The following is a 20,969-nucleotide window of genomic DNA, read 5'->3' as shown; positions in this document are numbered from 1 at the left end:
GGTTATAGGTTAAGGTTAAGAATATAAGGCTTGGTTTAAAATTCATATTTATTTTTAAAGTCTTCTAATGACTTTTTTCTAAAACTTTCAGAGACATCTGGGCCCAATGTATTTGTGTGTCTCTACATTTCTATGAGTTCAACAGTAGGTGTGAAGCTAGCCTGAGTGTGGCACACCACTGACTGAATAGAAATTTCTGTATAATTCTCCCTGTGCATGAGGTGGGAATTTCTCATTTCATACATCACTAGAGACTCGCTGCTGCAAATCTGTGAAAACAGATAACCATATCCTGCCTTTAATGCTCATTAACATCTAGAATTTACAAAGTTCCTTCCCAAATCAGGCTGTATAAGGAGCAAAGTTTTTCTGGCCTTTGCACTCCTGATGGGAACAGCTTTGGATATAACCAAGGTTTTTGGTCAAACCAGCTTTCTTTACATTGTTGTTTGCAGACAGACAACAGCCCAAAGAGCCTCTGTGGCAGTTCCACCTTCAACAAGGATCCTGGGTTGGGATTTGAACAAGGAATTTGTTTTTTGGGATTTGCATAAACTAGATCCTCATTAGCATCCCCCTGAGATTTACAGAATCTAATCTTGCAGAAAGCAAAAGCAGCTTTCATTCACCATCCATTTTAGACCATAGCACCTGTGGCCAGCACTGGTCGTCTGCTCCTTCCCCAGCTCCTGGAGCCTTGATTTGCTTTACACCATTATAGTTGCACTGCTCAGCATGTGTCTGCCCCAGCCCTGGCACATGTTCTGGCAGGAGGCATTTGGCAGATTTTCTGTTTCTTGTAGTAACTGTCTTTTACATACCTTTTGGTGTTGCCAGGTAAACTGTCCCTGGGCAGGGATTTTGTCTGTTTCTTGAGAAAGGTCCCAAACATATTTTGCTGTTTGCCACTATGTGGATCTGAAGCAATCTGGTTTTCTAGATGATCTCAGTTTTGAATGAAGTTTTATTTTTGCACAGTGAAAATGTTTGGTTTTGTTTTGGGTTTTTTTCAATATTTTTGAGTTAAATGATCAGTCCTAATGCTCCATTCTTTCAGTTGAGTTCCTCTCAATCAGACTGTCCTCTGCCATTAATTGCAACCAAGGTCTTCATTAATTTTTTTCTAGGTTTCTCTGACTTGAGTGTCAACTGGTCCTGTGTCAGTCCAGTTTCATAATTCCCCTGGGGCAGTAACATTTTCCAAAACATTATATTATAGCCAGGCATTTTTTGTAAGCATCCTTTAACTATTTCTCCCTCCTCTGGCAATGGCTTCTGCTCTGTGTTCTGGTCCTGAATGAATTAATTTGTCATGCTGCTTTGACTCATTTGAGCTGTCCTCTGAAACATCAGCTTGTTTCTCTCCTAACAATCCCGTTCTGCATTGGTCACTTCATCTCACACTAACCAAGATTTCAATTCAGATATTTCTGGCTTATGATAAACAGGGATTAGGGGAGGAGTAAGAAGTGGTTGATGTCCAGTTGGCCCCTTTTGGGACTAGTTTAGCAGGAATGCTGCTTGCTGTCTGTCTGCTGTGGAGGGAGATCATTCACCTCGAGGTGTGCAGAAGCCTGCATGGCATCCTTTTGCACGGGTCAGCCTTGCAAGCCCCTCAGGCAGGAGCAGGGGAGGGGATGCAGCACCTTCCAGTGGGAACCAGTAAATACAATTATGCCCTAAGGACTGTACTGCTTTGCTTTTGTGTTTGTTCTTGGGATTTTTTTACTGCTTTGGAGAACTAATATAACTTCTGTTTACCCAGCCATACATAATTCTGTGCTATGTTTTTTCTTACTCTATCTTTGTGTGGGAGTACACCGATATTTTTGTCCCAGCTGTACAATCATAAGCTTAAATGATAGCTTCATCTTGGAGCTTTTTGCATTTTGAAGGGTCATTCAAAAATCCTTAAGAAACAAATAATAGTGCTATATTTAATTTCCAGTCAAACTGGATCTCAGCTAATGAAAATGGATGTTTTAGAACTCTTTTTTTTTTTCCAAGACTATGAAAGCACTTCAGCTATTTTTTAAGCACATTTGAAATTTAAAGTCCAAATTTTTCTCTTATCTCATGAAAATGCATGCTAGGAATCCTTAATCCAATATTTTAAAAGACTTATTTTCTTAATTTAAAAGGGCAGACGCCACACCAAGGAGATGTGCAAACAGGAGTCTGGAGAATTGCACATTTTTCTAGTGCTTGCATTGATTATGTCATTTCAGATATCTTGTGCTTCAGTTCTCCCTGTCTATGATCAGAGTTAATATTTACTTTATTAAGAAACTTTGATTTAACTTCAGAATCTCATATCCCTATTATGTTATTGCTTATTATAAATCAAGTTAATGCACTTAAAAAGACTCATATGCATGCAAGAGATTACTAAAATGCTGCTCACATGGTCCAAATGAAGAACATTAACAATATATATACTTTTCCCAGTAGTGAGGCAGAGTGTGGAGGCATTTGCAGGATCAGTACTTTATAACAGAAAAGCACACAGCTTTATATTCTGCCAGGAAAGTTTTCACTCTGCTGTACCTGACATGGCTCAGAAGGACACCAGACACTTTGAAAGTCTGTTAAATGGCTAAAGAGAATGCATTATTATTACTTGGAAAAGAGCCACCAGCTCACATGATGCCTTGCAGTTAGCAAAAAAACCCAAACTCCTGCCCGTGAGAGAATGGGACGTGGGACATCAGTTCATAGTGAGGAGAGATGGCTTCTCTTTGGAAGGTGGGCAGAGGACTGCCTCACAACAGAAATGAGCTTTAACGATTTCTTTAGAAAGGCTTTATGTATGAAGGATAAAAAAAAATGAATGGGTTTTGATGATGAGATACAATGAGATTTTTAAGTTCCTTCTAAGTTTGACTGCCTTCTAATGCAGGGTGGCGAAGTAGGTGGCTGAGTACAGCAGAAGCTCCATCTCTGGAGAACTTTAGATACAAGGTAAACAAACTTCTGTTTGTTTTAATATAATTGATAGTTTATATCCCATCTTTGTGTGTGCTTAGCAATCTCTAGAGGTCTTTGCCTGCCACTTTTTAAAGATTTATGAAATGTGAATGCCCACTTTATGTATTCTTCTTTTTGCCTCTGATTCAGTGAAGACTTTGTGCTGTCTCACACTGCCAGAGACAACTTTCAGATTTGTATACTTGCTAAAATTTCAGTTTACTTAGTGGAGTTTTAAACAAGTAGCTGGCCACCAAAAAAACCCTCAATTCAGTAAAATGAAACATATTTTCCTTTAAATGTGGAACGTAGGGATGGTTTAGTGAAATTCCATGGTATTATACCACAGGAAAAAAAAAAATCATTGTGTGTGGTGCTATTTGCCATGTGAGTGATAGATGCAAGGAGAACACAAACTCTACCCTGGCACAAGCTACTCTTTACTGTCAAACCTTGTTCTATTACAAAGGTGAATTTTCTGTGCAGCAACAGACACAGAAGAATTTCCTTTACACTTCTTGGTGAGTAAAAACCTTGCTTGCATCAGCTGCATTCCTGCCTCCCCAGAGATTCAACCATTCACCATTTCACCCAGCCCCCATCTCCACTGAACTTCATTAGAGAAAACTTGAAGTTTTGAAGTAAATTACAAGAACACAGTAAAGCAACAAAAAAAATAAATCCTTCAGTTTGACTCTGCCTTGGGTACAAATTTCCATCCTAAGACTGTTTCTGTATATAGAGCACTACATTACAATCATTACTCTGAATCTGCCTATCTCCAAGCACCAATTTTGAGAGTTGTTCAACAAATCTTTATTTTCTCTCTCTCTTTTTTTTTTTTTTTTTTTTTTTTTTGTGGTCCCTCTGCAGCAAGGAACAGAACTGGGATAATTTAACCCTCTGCTAATTATACACTTGAGTCTATTGGAGGGCTCAATTCAGGCTGATGCGCTGACTTGTGCTGCATGGTGTTAATTGATGGTTTAATCTTTCATTCCTTTGCCTTAGATTTTCTCCTCTTAGGATGCTGGAAAACTAATATTTTTTAAAATGCATTTTCCTAAAAATAATGTCACTTTGGGTCTCATTACTTATTTCAGGGCACATTTGGCATTATATTTAGACAAGAACTCCTGTAGAATACTGAGGGGTCACTTTGGAAGAAGCTGCCATAAACAATTGTGATGAGAAAACTGACATTAATGTGAATTTGCTAAGTAAAGTGACTGGAGACATCATCCAAAATTTCTATGAAGCTGTGATGATTTTTTTCTTTGTCACAGCTATGCTGCTTGCTATTTAAAAGTATTATCTTGTATATTATTACCCAATTGCTTCCATTTAACTACAGATTCTTCCTATTCATATCCTGCTTTTGCTAGGGAAAGACTAAAGCTTCTCTTCCTTACAAATGAGTGTAAAATAGTGTGTTTATAGATTTGAATAAATCTAATCAATAATTAGATTTTAGTTCTATGAAATTTACCTCTTGATGCTTTTTTGGGGGGGTATTCTTTGCTTTCTAAGAAAGTTTTTTTCAGAGTCCATGTCTGTACCTAAGATTCCATATATTCTGAAATATTCCTGGGTATTCTGGAATGAGACAAGTGTGTTGAAAAGCAAATATTCTTACTTCATTGTTTTCAATAAAGAACAGAAACAATGTTCAAGTTCTGTTCACAATGATTGCTAATTTCTTGCTTTAGGAGTTTGTCTGTACCATGCAATTAACTGTGGAAGTTGCTGCAGTATAAATGTACTGAGTGATGGCTGTTCTAGAGCAGCTCCCCTGTAAAGGCTGTTCCTGTCTCCACGTGGGAGAGATTCTGTAATAGCTACTGGTTGTCCCCCTTTATTCTCCCTTAATCTGGGTTAATTGTCTCTTATACATGAGTCAAATATGCAGTTTGTGTATTCAGGCTGAATTGTCTTGGTTTCATTGACTTCAGTGGCAGCTTATGACAACTGAGAAACTTTGAAATATTTCTTCATAGTGTTTAATGTAAGCCAAAATCCTCAGTTAGATAGCTGAGGTCTTCATATGTCTGACTTCTGAAATGCAACTCAGAAACCAGGTTTCACAGGTGCTGCTATATTCCTTATGGGCTGAAGCAGAACCCCCAAAGGGGAGTTCTGGTCATGGCTTTCGCTATGACCTAGAAAGCTAAATCTTAATGTTGTGTTTTGGACTTTCTCCCAAAACTCCTGTGATAACAAACTACTTTGGTGATTCTATAATGCAATAGCCCTGAACTAATTAAAGAGGAAAGAGGAATAATCCTGAACCTTTGTGTTCTCTGTCCAGCTGGCAGCTATTTGCTACAGAGAACTCCTGCAGTAATTTTTATTTGGCCTTTATGCATTGTGAGCATCTCACAATAGACATATCAAATGTCCAAAGGCGTTTGATGGGAAGCCATTTTGCATTCAACTCTGCCACAAAATAGACACAAAGATACATAAACACAGTTATGCAAAGACTCATATATCTTCACTTTTTGTTATGACTTTGTTCTGATGCAACATCTTCCCCCTGTCTCTGTGCTCCCTCCTTCCCCACAAAATTTAAGCTCAAAAATGTTTCACAGAGTGATAGAATGATTTGGGTTGGAAGGGACTGTAAAAATAATTTCATTCAGATTCTCCTGCCACGCACAGGGACACATTCCACTAGACCAAGTTGCTCAGAGCCTCATGCAGCCTGGCCTTGAAAGATTGCAGGGATGGGGCATCCACAACTTCTCTGGGCAACCTGTTCCAGACAGGTTGTTCAGCACCCTCAATCTAAATAATTTCTTCCTAATATCCAGTCTAAATCTAAGTCTAACCTCTTTCATCATAAAGCTATTCCCATTGTCCTACCACTGCATGCCCTTGGCTTTCCCATTACGAGAGAAGGGGAAAAGAATTTCACCGTATCAAACTGTAAATGTCCCAAATCCTGAATAAAGGACAAAAGACTGTGATATATATTAGAGAAACAAAGCTTCAAATACTGGCTGGTTAATGCATGAAGGTGTATGGGGCTTAAGTCAGAGTCACCATTATTGACAAGAACACCAAAGACAGCCTGATTTCAAAACTGACATCTTGATTTAAAGTCAACTTAAGCATGCTTAAAGCCCTTTCTTGATAGTGCTGCCAGGAGGGAGGCAAATCCTTGAGCTATTCTAAATGTCACCCTTGTATACTTGGGTTGTTTCAACTGACAAAAACTTGATGGCCACTTGGAAAATTGACATGATAGAAAACACAGAAAAGGATACAACCGCAGCTCAATTAAAGCCACCAAATCTTTCCTGACATGATTGCTGTCTTCCTTTGTACTAAAAAGAAGAGAGGGAATAAAAAAAAAGTCTTGGCTTTTGTATTTACAAAGCTGTAGGTTCATCTGTAACACTGGAAATAATCCAAGAAGGCATGGCAGCAAGGCTTTTGCATTCTCAAAACCAAGTTATCCATTAGAAATTTCCAGACTACTTCTCTGCCTGTCCTCCTGCCTGCCTTGTTCCTTTTCCCCCTTCCAAATTGCTAAGTTTTTGTCATCTCTCAAGTGTCATTGTGTGGAGGTCATTTTAGTGTTGTTTTTTTGAGTCTCTTTCCTGCGTTCCCTTCAATTTAGGAAGTTCCTCTGGTACAATTTGTACCTCTCAATTGCTTTCAGTCAGAATTAAACACACGGCTTTGTACCTTTAATTTGTCTAGCACAAACACCTCACGCACTTGTCAGAGGGGATTCACTCCTTTGTTAGCTGCGTTTATAAAACCAGACTTGACTCATGCTGGAAGGTTTTGCTGGTCCTTTACCCTTCAGCGGGAAATGACATGAAGTCCTGTTTGAAGCATTTTATCTTGAACCACAGGGTTATGCTTATATGTGCATGCTGGAAAACTAGAGTGGTTTCAAATCCTCATCAACAGAAAATTTAAAACACTGTAAAAGTGAGGCAGAATGTGTTTCTGAGAATGCTTCTCCCAGTGCTCACTACTCCCTCCTACACTGGCCTGGTCCTTCCTGAGGGCTTGGGTCTGTGCTTCGATTCCACTGGTCCCAAAGCCTCTCTGAGGCATGAAGTAAGACAAATTCCAGGCAAATTAACTATAAACCAAAAATATGTATAACTTCCAAATGTAGTTTTCAGGGAAAATCTGCAACTTGCTATAGAAATATTGGAGGAAAATGCCACCACACTAAAGCTAAAGCTCTTGTAGGTCTATAATTTCAGAGATGGAAATATTTTTACTGTCCTGTTATGTACTCTCTTGACCACCATCTGATTTTTTTCCTCTCCTAACAGTTATGATGTATTAGTCTGGTTTAGACATAAACAGTTAACAGCTTCTATGTCCCTCTTTCCTTCTACAATTGCCTGCAGAGTAATGTAAAAAACAATATTTTGAAGAACCTTTCCTGGATGATCCAAACAAGTCAAGAGACCTTTACTGGGGAGGATACCTCCACCTGCATCCTTCTTGTTACAAGTGGGCAGCTCCCTAACCCCAGCTTTATGTAACTCTAGGGTTAATATTATCCTAAATTCAGTGGTTCAGATCCTATAATATAAGCACATAGTAAATCACTGTTCCTGGAAAGTTGAATTTTTTTTTTCACTCACTCAATATTCCTGTGGCATACAGAAGATGTAAGATGGCCCAGTAAGTAGAGCAATGAGACTACAAAAAGCTGAAGTCAACCATCAATTCTTATTGCTGTTGTGCTAGTTTTTGTGGTAGGATTCTTCCCAAAATGCTTAGTGAGAGATGTTAATTCTAGAATGAAATGAATTACTTATATAGCCCCTTGGTGTGCTTTGTCCTGGGGGAACAAAAAGTAGCAGCATCTCCTTGTACTCAAAAGCCCTTGGAACAAGTCTGACTAGAATAGAATGAATAAATTTTTGAGCTGACTTAGACTGTCACAATGTTAACATATTCTTGTTTTTATGCAATCTGATACTAGTATGACTGTGATTGCTCCATGCATTGCTGGAAGAGGCATTTCAACCTCTCTGAATTCCTTAGCAGATTGACAGGGTGTGGCCAATAGTTACTTTCTACTTTTGCAGAAATTAAGCACCAAAATATTCAGAAAGTCACACATACTTCCAGGTCTGATTATCTGAAGGTGATTTGGTGCTAGTACTGCAGATATCCCTTTTAAGCCACACCCTATAGTTTTCCTGAAATATAGTGTTACACAGAGTCATCATTGGAAAAAAATATCTGTTACCAATGTCCATTGCCCATACAAAGTCACAAAATGAGATGTACTGAGATAGCCTTGACAAGAGAACCCAGATGGAAAAAGAGATCTCTTAATCTCAGCAATAGGAATGTTCCTTTTTTATCCCCAACTATGATAGCTGCAAAGACCTAGACCATGGAAGCTGAATATTAAGCCAAGATATTTGAAAAAGATTTGAAAATCTTTTCTGTTGAAGCAGTTTTCAGATTCAGCCATGTCTATTGGGAATTGAAAGCTATTGCAATCTGCTTGGCCATCCAGCACAGATTGAGTTAGGCTGTTTCAGGCACTTCAAATAAATCCACCCATGAAAGGAAGCCATTGCCACAGAGAGCTAGTTATTTCTGCCATTTATCAATTAGACTAAATACTCTTCTGCAAGCTCAGGGACCTGTGATACAAGGATGTGATTCAAGTTATTTGTAACCAAGCTGGAGTATTCCTCAACCTCCCTACTTGCACCAAGAGGTGTTTGGGAATTAGTTTCTGAGAGGGTAGAGTAGGGAAAGCTCTTTTGGCTGTCAGAAAATAGGTATTATGGGACATGTCTAAAAAACGGCTTAAGAACTGGTGTCAATCAGTCTTAAAATGTATTTGCTAGTGTGTGTTAATGCAAATTCACAATTGCAAAAGATGAAGTGCGTGTTGATGAAAGACCTTGCAAAGAGTTTGTTTTAAAGAGGTAGATATGTACCTATAAACTATGCAGATTAAAAGTTATATTTATAATCTCTAAAGGATTAACAATCATAGTAAAAAGCACATAAAAGAATAATGGAACCTTTTGTATCAATGATGAGCAAGCTTCAGGGGAAGATCTGGTTATCCTACATGTAGCCCATCTCCTGCACTTAAGGTGTGCTGTCCCCATTGTGTGGTACCTTCCTGATTCCTATTACTTCACCAGGAATATTAATCTTGCAGTGTACAGAAATACTGTACAATATATACTCTTCTTATTTACTATATGATGGTTCTAAGATTGTTGGATGGCCTGACTCAAATTTTGCAAAATTGTGAGTCCAGTCATGTACAAAAGTAACATTTATGACAGTTTAGTTACCAAGAACCACATTTATGACTGTGAACATTGTCTGCAATATTTCCTCTGCATATGTGATTTAACATGCCAATTACTTTAGCATGAAGAATAAAAAATAATCATTTCTTCAGCTTAATTCCTGACTCATCAGTGACTTCATTAGCATTATGATATAGACTAATTTATCCCATCCAGCCTCACTTCATCCTTGGATAATATGGTTGTGCCACTTCCTCATTGTCTTGCCCCAGAGCAATAGATGGAGATAGATCATTTAATATTGTAACTTACAAAGAGTCTTACCTGTGGGATCAAACCCTATTATTTATTTGTTCCAAACCATTTTTTGAGATCATCTTGAGAGGCAGCCTTCTCTCAGTACAATGACCAGTGCCCTTTAGCTGCATAAGCTGTCTTCTGTGTTCTTTCTTACAGTCCAGGAAGACTAGTGGGACATTAAAAAATCAGAGGGCAGTGAAAAGACACTTTCTTCCCCACAGAAGCCAGGAAAGTCCTTCCAGTTCAATGTTAGCAACAAAAGATGATTAATTTGAAAGTCTTTCATCTCTCAATCAAGCAGATTCTTTCATTGTTTCCTGTCTTCCACTTCTTCAATGCTGCCACTGAAATCCCCTATGGCAGTGTTGTCTCTTCAAATAAGAATCAACCTGTAAAATCTCCTTTTCCAAATGAAATGGGATTAAGCATGAAAGTTTTCAGTAAGAATACTGTTCCTGACAGTCTCTCATACTACAACTGCTGCTTCATTCTGGTTTGCCATAAAAGTTGTTACAATTTGTCTTGGGAACCTGCTGGCTTCAATATGCAGCTGGTGTCCTTATGGCTGGACTGATGCATGGCACTCAGTCAGGTTTGTGCAGCACTAACTCATTCTGCTCTCACCAGAAACTGCTGCTTTTTTGAGGATGTAATTTCAAACACACAAGCGATCTGGTCTCCCACATATTGCAGAGGATGGTAAATATTTGAGACCATAGTGCAGTGTAGGTAAGTTGTGGAGTTACAAGTGATCAGTTCTGAACACAGCTCGTTTTAACTGCATTAGTGAGGTGTCTTGGGTGTGGCACTCATGGTCACTCTGCTTTTGGTCAGGCAAAGTATGGACAGGACAAGGTCATCTTTACTTGCAGTGCAAAGGGAGACAAATCCTTATCTCTGCAATTCTTAGTTCTTGCAGTGCAGAGCTATCTGTGAAAAATGGAATGGATTGCAAACTTAAATGAAATAGAATCCAGAAAGTTAAACACCATCTTATTTTCATATTTTTTCACCTCTCCACCCCTGACAAAGCCAATCCATTTTTATGCATATAAATGTGGTGCACATTTCAAAGGTAAGCATCAGTGCTAGATCCTAGAGCTATTTATTTCCAGACCCCTTAGCCATTCAATTGAAATGTCCAATTACTCTAACTTACAGTGAACCTTAATAACCTTCATAATGAAGAAGAATTAAAGTAATAATGCATCACTTACACTATTTATTAAGTTAAAGTGACAGAATATCGATTATGCTGACGTATAACCAGCGACACCATTAAAGTAACAATGTTAAATAGCTAGTGTTTTTTAACAGGGTTATCTCAGGCCACACAGAAGTTGATGGCCATTAATTGTCTTGTAAGTGTAATTTAAGACTTCCTTCCTGAACGAAAAAGATTTCTAAGGGCCTGAAAAGAGTTGCTTAGTTAGATCATGCTGGTGGAGCCTGCCTATGTGTCTTCTTGCCTGGGAAGTCAAGTTCATGATGCTAAACCTGGCTTTTGTGAATGTTCATGGATGTAAATTCAGGTTCTGTCCCAGAGTCTGAGACTGTCTTTTCTCCTTAGGTAACTGAAGTTTGTCTTTTATCACTGATTTGCCATCTATTTCTGTGGAAATACAAATTGATAATGTTCACTTAATGTTTTTTCAGAGATTTTCTGTGAACTAGAATCTCAGCTTTTTAAAACCAGCCTTGCTTTTACTTTCTTAATCCCTTAAATCCAGGCAAGAAAATGTCATGCTTAGTTGTGCATTTTAGTCCTCTGCTGTTGCTCTAAAGTGCTACTATTTCTATTGCCTTGTATTACTATGACATTGGTGAATTAATTACACGCTACTAAAACGTTTCCTTGTTTGTTGCATTTATAGTTTCTCCACTTTCACCTAAAGCCTCTTGATAATGAATAGTTTTTTGCTAATCACTGTTCTTGAATGAAAATTCAAGCATCTCAGTGTTCTTACATTAAAGAGCATAACTTCAGTACATAGGGTTTGAGGGAAAAAAAAGTGAAAACATTTTAGGAGGATTTAGAAGATAACCCAAAAGCTAAACAAATCCAGGAGGCAAAAAAGAAAACTCAGAACTTTTTGGCAATATTATAATTTATTTTGAGCCTGGTCCATGAAATTTGAGCGGATTGTATTGGCAATGCTTCTTACACAGCTATTTTCATTTGCAGAATTTGAGCTGAAACACAGCTTGAGTATTATATGAAATGTTCCATGTGGAATAAATTATTCTGACAGGGCCTTCATAGACTCTAAAAGTATTGACAAAAATGACTTTGTGTTGCCATTATTTGATGATTTACCCCGCATCAGCTGAGCTACAGAACCCACCACGGTCCCCACCCTGGCCTGATGCAGTCAGAAGATACGTGGCGGGTTAAGGTGATGTGGTGATTTGATTCACAATTAATGTGCACAATTAATGTGCAAAGTCAGATACCAGCTCGTGTGACAAGCAGAATGCAATTAACCCTTCACAATGCACTTTATTTGCATCTGAGGCAAATGAGAAACACTCAGATGGGCAGTTACCAAGGTTTAGCTGATGCATTAAGTGGTTAGGAAGTGGTAAGGTGATTACTTGTGGCCACTGCCTTTAATTTCAAACAGTAAAGTATATCACCATTGATCCTCAGTCTGCAACCCTGATCAGCAAGGGCAGTGGCTTCTTTCTATACCAAAATAAACTTGCACTTATTAAAAATTTGGTTGTGATGCAGGGAGTTAAGACATCAAGCAGTATCCTGCTCAGTCATTTCTTTTGTTATTGCTGCTCTTATGAACTTTTGCTGAGATTTCAAGGAAAATAGAATATTACTTTCAAGGACTGTCTTTTAAAAGTCAATTCAGAAATATAAAACAAATTGTTGGCAGCCTTTGGAAAAGTAGGAACTCAGCTCTCATCTTCTTTCTGTAAAAGCCTGAGGTAAAGTTAGATGTTTCATAAGATAATAAATATCTCTTAATTCTCATATCCTTGAGCTTGCCAACAGCATGGAAAATACCTGAAAGTCAGTTCAGGAAACAGGACTTAAAACCACAAAGTATGCTTTGAAATGCAACAGCAAGCACAAAGTCACTCCAAGCCTCCGCAAAGTGTAGTAAACATGATGACTCTGGTTTTCTTGTATAGCATTTTTGGAGCTAATTTGAAGCTGTGCATTCCCAATGCAACCAAGGGCTACAAGATCTTAGCCAGCGTATTTTAAATGAGGCCTTTCCAATTGGGATAGTCCCTGTGTTGCATTGAATTGCAATGCATTTGCATCATTAGCTTGGAGAGAGATGAGACAACCAATGTAATAAATATAGTAATTTAAGAAAAACTCAAATTCTTGCTACTGATCTGATCACGCTGCCCCACTGGGGTCATTCCCTATTACTTTAGTTTGCTTAATATGAGTTAGATCAGTATGTGTCCAAAGAACAGAATGGTGTCAGGTCTGGAGATCTTTTTGGTCTAGTCTTTTTCTGGTAATTTTCCTCTAGCTATACAAGCGGTTGAACATAAAGACAGAATTGCTTTTTTTTTTTTTTTTTACTTTGTTTGCCCCTGCATGTGGTCTTTCATATGCAAAGTATTTGACACTGTTCCTCATGATGTCCTTGTCTCTAAATTGGAGACACATGGATTTGGTGGATGGATCTCTCAGTAGATAAAGAACTGGCTGGATGGTCACACACAAAGAGCTGTGGTCAATGGGTCATTGTGAAGACCAGTGATGAGTGGTGTCCCTCAGGGGCTGGTACTGGGGCCAGTGCTATTCAACATCTTTGTTGGTGACACGGGACAGCGGGATCAAGTGAACCCTCAACAAATGTGCTGACAACACCAAGCTGTGTGGTGCAGTTGACACACTGGGGGGACGGGATGCCATCCAGAAGGACCTGGACAGGCTGGACAGGTGGGTCTATGCAAACCTCTTGAAGTGCAAGGTCCTGTGGCTGGGTTGTGGCAAACGCAGGGACACCCACAGGCTGGGCAGAGAAGTGACTGAGAGCAGCCCTGAGGAGAAAGACTTGGGGGTGTTGGTTGATGAAAAACTCAACATGAGTTGAGTGGGCAAATGTGCTCACAGCCCAGAAAGCCAAATGTGCCCTGGGTTGCAGCCAAAGGAGTGTGGGCAGCAGGTCGAGGGAGGGGACTTCTCCCCTCTACCCTGCTCTTGTGAGACCCCACCTGGAGTGTTGTGTTCAGTTCTGGTGTCCCCAATATAAGAAGGACACGGAACTGTTGGAGCAAGTCCAGAGGATGCCATGAAGTTGATAAGAGGACTGGAGCACCTCCCCTCCAAAGGGAGACTGAGAAAATTGGGGCTGGTCAGCCTGGAGAAGAGAAGGTTGCATGGAAAACTCACAGCAACCTTCCAGTACCAGAAGGGGGCCTACAGGGAAGCCAAAGAGGGGTTCTTTGTCAGGAACTGTAGTGATGGGTACAAGAGCAATGGGTACAAACTGAAAGAGAGGATGTTTAGATTAGATATTAGGAAGAAATTCTTTACCAAGCAGGTGGTGAGGCACTAGGACAGCATGCACAGGGAGGTTTTGGATGCCCCAATCCTGGTAGTATTCAAGGCCAAATTGGATAAATCCTTGAACAACCTGGTCTAGTGGGAGGTCTGCCTGCCCATGACAGGGGAGGTTGGGTCTAGATGATCTTTAAGGTCCTTTCCAACCCATAACATTCTATGAATCTATATTAAATCTGGATCAAGAGTTTGTGGGAGACACTAGGGAGTAATCATAACCATCCGTTTCCAGAATTGTCATATTACAAGAATAGAAGGTAACCAATGGTAACTAGAAAACTACCATTTCTCATAAAAGAAAAAATAGTCCTAAAAAAACACCTTTTCATAAAGACCTATGAAAAGCCACTGCAAAAGCACAAAGTCTGAAGCTTGTGTGTGGAAGAAAAGCTTTTATAGGTGTGCCATGTGTTCAATATGGGGAGAAGAATTTACCTCTGATACAGAGAGGAATGGGCATCTGCTGTGCAGTTGGTCTGTGGTTGCTGTTGTGATACTTCAAGAATGGGTTTATGAACAGATTTCAGAAATCATGGGAGCACTGAGCCTCTGTTTTTCTGAGCACTGTGCAAGCATAATGCACAGTCTGCATCCTCCTGCTGTTCCCAGTAATATATACACACATTTCAAAATATCTTTTCACAAGCATATTTGACAGCTAGAGAGGAGGTGGTGGGGGTGAATAGCACCTGACGCTGTATGTTCACTATGAATAGCTGCAGTTCCTTCCACAGCAGTTTTCTTTATGTTTCTTGTTGTTCCAAATTTTTTTTTTGAGGGAAGATGGAAAGAAGGGTGTTGGAGGTAATTTTTCTGCAGTTCCTCAAATACTCCAAGGAGTGCCACAGTGTGCCAGAGGCATGTTCCTGTAGTTTTAAGATCAAAGTGTATGTTGCCTGCCCTTGGAGGTGGCAGGGGATTCAAAGCCTGGTGGGAAATGACTGAATGACTCTTTAGAATGGAGGGATCCCAGGGTGGGCACAGTTCTGCTCCTCCTGCCTGAAGCAACCAGTCTCTGGAGTGAAACAGTCTCCAAATTATGTTCCAGTTTTGTCCTGGGTGGAAGTAGTTGGTTCACGTCAAAAGAAAGTCCTGGAGTAAATTAATATAATTGCAGCAAGGTGATCAGACAGAGCCTTGGGACTGAAGACTGAACTTTTTTTATTTGAGAAAGTAGATGTTGTTTAGCAGCATTTATCTACCCCTCTCTAACTTTCCAGCAGTAAAAACTAAGATCAAATGTAAAATACAAGGAGTTACATCAGCTAATGATTTAATGACCAATAACTGGAAATTATATTAGGCTACATGAAAAATAGTTCAAAAGATGAATGTTTTGTGAATGTTCTGATTATTTGAACATAGGATTGTATGAATGATATTTTAAATTGTTTTTTTGCTTTTGTTGGCCTAACACTGCAACACAATTTTCTTAGTAGATTCTTTGTACTTGCATACTTTTTTTTTTTTTTTTTTTGGCTTTACATTCCAATAGATATAAAACAACAACCATTGACTCTTGCTTCAACCTGATCTCCATGAATCTCAAAGGAGATTTTATGAATGATTGGTTCTGGTGTCCTGATGCATTAGTGAGAATAAGATGTCAAGTTTAGCATATCACTGCTACTTCAGCATGTCAGTTTTACTATCACTCTATCTGTGTTTGTCAGATGCATTCAAAAATGCAGTTACATCTTTATTATTATGAAGCACAAGAAAATTTATCTCTGAAAGAAGCCAGTGGGGCTTATTTATTTTCACATGCATCCTCCCTTCAAAAGATTAATCCAAAATAAACACTTTTTCTAGTGAACAAAATGTTGTTATGTGTGCTGCAGACACCACATAGTGCATATTTTTCACTAAGAGAGGCCTTAGCTTTAGGGCATGTGGTGCCATTTCACTGTTAGGGATGAAAACTGGCAGTCTGGTGTCTCCACCAGTAGTAGAAATGGAAAACCCTAAAGTACAGGGGATACATGCCAGGACATAGGACACTGCATCATTCTTTGTTTTCTAACAGAGGACAGTGCACATGAACAGCAGCAATTCTGAGTAGGGAACTCACCTTAAAAGATCCCTCCCCACAATCAGTGGCCTTAAGGTTGGTTTCTCCTCACAATGACTTGCAGAGAAGCAGAAGAGGTGCAGAAAACGGGAGTGTGAAGAATATGGCTGTAAAAGATGAAGAGCATCAAAAAAGACAAGTGAAAACAAAATGGGAAGATAGCTGGGAGGTGGCTTCTCTGTTAAGCTAAACAAATCTGGGGGCTTTAACAGCCACAAGTTTGTGAGGCTGTAGTTCTGTCCATGACAATAAGAGACTGCTCCACATCACTGGTGTAAAGAGATACTGGAATAATGTTTATTTAATTGCACAGCCTCAGTAGGTAAGCATTTTTTGGCTGAGGTAATTTATACAGAGTGGAATCCCAGTCCTCTATTAATGCAGGTGCTGGTCTCTGTTCCTATGGTTACAGTTGCAAAGAACAGCCCTCTGCTTTAAAGTTGTTTGTAAATATATAAAACTGTCATCTTGGGAACAGAAATTTCCAGAGCTTGGTACCTTTCCTGAGGTAATACTTTCCTTTAAGAACTGTTTTAAAAGCAAGGTAGAGAAAGACAATTCTGCTGTTTAGACAGGAATGGAGGAAAGTATGATTTTCTTACTATGTGAGAAGGTTCGTGCAGAGACCTGGTGTAGACAACCAGGAGGGTGTAATAGGATGCTTGCTCATTTGCTGAATACTCAGTATGTCTCCTGTTCCCAGAACTATTTCTCAGTCATAATCCTCACTCTTGCTTTCTGTTATTCCCATCCATACCAAAACGAGTTTTGGTATCTTTGCTGTTGGAATCTTTGCTGTTCCCTTCCATCCAAGGGATGGTAGAGAAACCAGCTTCGTACACGAGTGTGAAAAATGTTGTTCTCAGATTTTGGTGGAAAAGGAATGGTAAAATGTACACATTAATAGAATAAGTGACAAAGTGATGAAAGGCTCAGTGAACTTCTAGCATGGTGGTACAGTGTTTTGAAAACTACACTTTTTTTTTTTCTCAAAATAATTACTGTCCTTTAATTTAGATTAAATGGCTTTCCTGTCCTATAACTTTTTCTAAATCAAATTTGTTTCCAAAAGAAAATCTAATTCTTTTGAAAGCCCTTTTCTGAATGTTGATGTAGATGTCAGTCACTGAATTTCTAGCTCTTGGCTCAGGCAATTTGTGAACATGAGCTGAAACAATATTTCTCCCTAAACTGAATTTGAGTCGAAAATAGAAAATACTAGCACACTAAGGCAACTCAGCAGTGGATTTTATGGGGAAAACTTTTGATGGATAAATATCTCTTGATATGCCTCTCCTAGTTTTCACAGGTTTTCTCTGCATTGAATCACAGTAATATATTGTTCTGACATGCTCTTTTGTATAGATACCCTGGCTTCATCTAAATAAAACTGGACTTTTATATTGAGGTATTATATTTCCAGAAAATTAGACAAATTATGATAAGGCTTATCTACTGTTAGTTTCTTTTCAAATCTAAAGCAGGAATGTGGAAGTTAAATGGAATTTGTCTTTAGTAAACCAGACCTTCTATCGCTCTCTTAACAGTGGGTTGTATAGTATGATGTGCCTACCACAGTATAGGATATTTACAAATGCTGTAGCTTTCTAATTTTTTAATTTAATGCACACACATATGTATGCACAATGCCTGCTTAGATGTTTACTGAGTAGTTTCTGTCTTTATAATATATAACTTAATATGAAATGGTATGTAGAAGAATTTGTTTGAACTCGGACAAAAAGGTCAAAGAAGTCTCAGTCAAAAAAGGAGGGGGAAGAAACAAGAGACGTGAAATAGGGTGCAGAAAAGCTGAGCAGTGGAGGAAGGGGAAAGATGGAGGGACAAACCATGATCCAAAAGGTGTAATACTTTACAAAGAATGTAAGATAACTGCCTAATTGTCAACCCACATTTAAACCATATATTTTTGGAACTTATCATCTGGAGTCCTTCTCTCCCTCAGTAATTCCAGAGGCTTTGAGGAACATCTAAAATGTAGATGCATAGAGAGATCATAGGTTCCATGACTGAACCTATCAGAAATCTGTCAGCATAGGAGGGCAGGAGCTTTTCATCCTTACTTGTACAATCGAGCTCTCTGATGATTCGGCATATCAGTGCATGGTATGTGAAGCAGTAAGAATGTAATCTGGGATCTTCAACTCTGCTCTGCTTTGTAAAGGGAAGACTGGAACCCAGTAATTGAAGAAAAAGCCTTTCTAAGAAAAACATTTTGTGAAATGCACTGAAAAAAATTATTAAGTATTTTAGGGCATGTGGCATTTGCACCTCAGTTCAGAAAAATTGTAAGGGATTCATTCTGGCTGCCAGAGAGAGTCTTTGGGACTTTGATGATGTTTCTTATCATCCAAGTTTATTTTTCTGTTTTTCGTCATCAAATGGGAAAACAAAACCCAACATTTTTTCTTGTCCTTTGCCTGTTTTGTTATATATTATGGAAACTCTTTGCATGCTGTTTTCTTGTACCAGTATCTGTATACAACACATAGCATGCTATGACTATCATTTATGCACATCTGGAAGTACTTCCATGAATACAGATTTAGTACCAAGTTCAATAATAGAAAATTGCTACTGCTGACAAATGTCCCCTACACTTGACTTCTGTTTTCTAAAAACTTTCCAAGTTTATTGTAAATAAGCTCCAATGAAAACAAACGGAATGATTATAGTCTGGATTCTCTTCAGAGTGGTTTCTGGCATGTAGGAAATAAATTATAGTGCATTCAAAAATCCAGCTGCTTCCATTTGGGTAGAATATGTTATGATTTAATGAAGAAAACCATCTGCTCATGAGTAGAATCCTAATTAAACAATATATGACTCAAAACAAAATCAGCAATAAAGCAGTTAATATTTTACAAATGTTGCCTGTAATGCATAGCAGCTAATGTGTTAAAAGCTTCTTTAAATATGTCTGGCTTTCACAACATTTTAATAGACTTAGAGAACATGCTTGCTATGTTTGTGGCTGGTACCACCACATCTCCATGGTAGAATTTAGATTTCATAGCACAAGCTAAAGCATTGTGTTGAGAACTAATATGTCCATCCTGTTTCAATTTTTTTAGTATGTTTGTTTTTTTTTTTTTTTCCTGTTTGCTTCTTAGCATCACATTTAATGAATTATTCTGTAAAACAGATGCAAAAAGCTTCTGAAAAAAGCTGTGGACAAGCCACAGCCTGCCTGAACACATAATTTCTGTGCCAAAGTCTGATTTGTGAATGGAAACCTCCTCATGCAGCTTGTCAGACCTGGTTATGCAACTGTGCAAAAGGACACAGAAAGCTGGTTAAAGAGATCTTAAAAGTGGAGTTGAGATCAGTGCAATATATGGACCCCCATTCTCTGAGGAAACAAATGTCATACTTCACACAGCTTAGATGCTGATGCTTAAACTACAGGCAAGCTTAGAGAAATAATAACTGCTCCGGTATGGTTAATATACTTCAAGAGAAAAGTCCTTTTCTGGTCAAATGTGAAGAATGTGGACCCAGAGACTGCAGCTGAGGACATGTGCAACCCCAGCTGTGTTGCTGGGGTGGGCTGAACCTTGTTTGGATTTCTGTGCCATGGCTTTACCTCCAGAAGCATGAGACTTGATGGGAAACAAAGGAAAAGTGAAGTGATAGAACAGGCAGGTAACACTTATGAGCTCTGACTCACCGAGATATAAGAGGTCCTTGTGCATTGTTCAATGAAAACAAAAAACATTGTAAACAGCACTACTGTGCATAAGCACTACTCCATCCTGTTCATGGCATATTGCCTCCTTCCACATGTATGACCCTATTTTTATTTAAGTGCTTTCAAGAACTAGTAAAAGATATAAGGAAAACCAGAAACTACAGCTTGCTTGACACAGATATAAAATTTAATAACTCTGAGAACTCTCTCTGTCTCTTTTTTAAACTGAAGTAACTGTCTGGGTCAAACAAAAATGGAGAATTTATTATATTATTATATGAGTGAAATTAGGTAGTCTGTTCACAAATCAGCTCCTTGCCTTTTTTTTCAAAGTGGATATAGCTAGACTAAAACCATGAAACTCACACTTCCTGTGCTGTTTCCCAGTGTCTGTTGAATGGAAGATAGATTTTTCTTTGAGATTCAGAGCACTGTTGAAGGGTTTTATCTTGCTCTCATCTGTACAGCTCTGACTTGCTGTGGCACAGCTATCTGTACAGGGTGTCCCCACCCTGGGACAGCCTCAGACTGACACAAACCAGCTGTAGGAGTAGGATTCCCATCAGCTACCATCCAAGACTGGGTGTGATAAGGGATCAGGACCACACACCCCACACATCTGTCTTTGTTATCAAAAGTACTTCATTATGACTCAAACCAAAAGGACTTTAAATTTGTTGTTGTTGTTGTTGTTCCATGCTTATCTCCAGAAACTCTCCTGTTTTTTTTACCCTGGGCAAGAAATCAACTTCTTTAGTTTAGTCTCTGAATAAAATGTCCCAGCTGTGCTGAACTGGGCTACAGTGTGGTGGAATGTTTTTCAAGTCAGACATAAAGCTGTTCTCTTTTCCCCTTATACTCTTCCAATTAAACTTCAGAGAACACTGTGGGTTCTCTCATTTCATACCTAGAATATACAGCAGCAGGTCTTTAAGGTAAAATCCTCTGAAAGAAAAATGGAATAATTTTCTCTTGAGGATGCTATTCTGCTGTCTCTGGGATGAGCAGCGGTTGCAACAAATCTAAAAGTTCCTCAGTAACTCAGCTAGAGTGGCCCCAGTGGATAGACCACCATCCTCTGCAGTCTGCAAGAATCTATTCAGCTCT

General features: G+C 38.8%; 1 protein-coding gene across 4 annotated transcripts in view; it reads left to right on the top strand.

Moving 5' to 3' along the window:
• LOC128789538 (protein TUNAR) overlaps positions 1 to 20,969 on the top strand; it is a 161,809-nt gene that overhangs the window by 56,682 nt on the left and 84,158 nt on the right. Inside the window, exon 1 of one of the 4 annotated variants that reach the window (XM_053945643.1) lies at positions 2,946 to 2,961. The exons of the other annotated variants lie outside the window; for them this stretch is intronic. The gene's annotated coding sequence lies outside the window, so the exon portion shown is untranslated. Of the gene's footprint in view, positions 1 to 2,945; positions 2,962 to 20,969 lie in introns of those variants that run through there. 4 annotated transcript variants of the gene reach the window in all.

This window comes from Vidua chalybeata, chromosome 6 (assembly GCF_026979565.1).
Source record: "Vidua chalybeata isolate OUT-0048 chromosome 6, bVidCha1 merged haplotype, whole genome shotgun sequence".
NCBI classification, from domain to species: domain Eukaryota; kingdom Metazoa; phylum Chordata; class Aves; order Passeriformes; family Viduidae; genus Vidua; species Vidua chalybeata.
This window is presented reverse-complemented; position numbering and strand designations above follow the sequence as displayed.